The sequence below is a fragment of the Orycteropus afer genome, unplaced genomic scaffold (assembly GCF_000298275.1).
Source record: "Orycteropus afer afer isolate SDZICR_OR568_19922 unplaced genomic scaffold, OryAfe1.0 scaffold00103, whole genome shotgun sequence".
NCBI classification, from domain to species: Eukaryota; Metazoa; Chordata; class Mammalia; order Tubulidentata; family Orycteropodidae; genus Orycteropus; species Orycteropus afer.
Genome location: NW_006921690.1, coordinates 2,607,384 through 2,608,288, shown reverse-complemented (window position 1 = coordinate 2,608,288; position 905 = coordinate 2,607,384). Strand labels below are relative to the sequence as shown.

The window sequence follows — 905 nt, the reverse complement described above, 5'->3', positions numbered from 1 at the left end:
CCCTCCTTGGGTTTCCAAGGCAGTATCACTGCGATTGCCCAACCCTCCTTCCCAGGAGTGGCTGGTGGGTTTGATCCTCCAGCCTTCTGGTTAGCAGTCAAGTACCTTAGGCACTATGCTACCAGAGCTCCTAAAAAGACGGGACTTTCACCGTCGGGCCGTGTCCGCACCGGCCCCAGAGGGGCGAGTTGTTAGCTGTTATCAAGTCAGCCTTTGAGCCATGGCAACCCTGTGCACAACGGAGTGCCATGCTGCCCAGTCCTATATCATTCCCAGGATTGGGTTGGGTTGGGGATCAGACCATTGTGATTCAGAGAGTTCTCATTGGCTCATTTTCAGAAGAAGAACACCTATCTTAGTCTGAAAGCTCCACTGAACCCTGCTCAGCATCACAGCAACACAGAAGCCTCCAGTGATAGATGGGCGGTGACTACACTTAAGGTGCACTGACCAGGAATTGAACCTGGGTCCCTCTCATGGAAGGTGAGGGTTCTACCACTGAACCACCAATGCGTCTTTGAGCATGTTCTCACCACTCTTCTCTTCTCTCTGACCCCGCCTTGCCCTTCTTCTTATTGACTTACTCCTCTTTATAAAGCAACAGTTGCCCTTTAACATAGCCCCCAGCAAACAGCTCTCAGGCACCTGGGAAATTAAGGTAATTACTTGTTAATTACTTGGCCTTAATATCTTCAGTTTGACCTACCCAGATAATTAAACTACGGTGGACTATTTTCTTTGTTGGATTTATCCAGATTTCCTCACTTCTCTATTCCACTTTGTTATACAGATTATCACTTCTACAGAATTTGTGCACAAAATCCAGGCAACCACTGCAGGAGTTGGCGAGGTGGGAGTGGGGACAGGGCTGGGCCTCAGACCAGATGGTCATGAATGTCAGAATC

The 905-nt window shown here is 49.1% G+C and overlaps 1 non-coding gene across 1 annotated transcript; it reads right to left on the bottom strand.

Annotated features, from left to right (window-relative positions):
* Positions 1–442: 442 nt before the first annotated feature.
* TRNAG-UCC lies at positions 443–513 on the bottom strand. Its single transcript has one exon. It is a non-coding gene; the product is annotated as a tRNA-Gly (tRNA).
* Between the last annotated feature and the right edge of the window lie 392 nt (positions 514–905).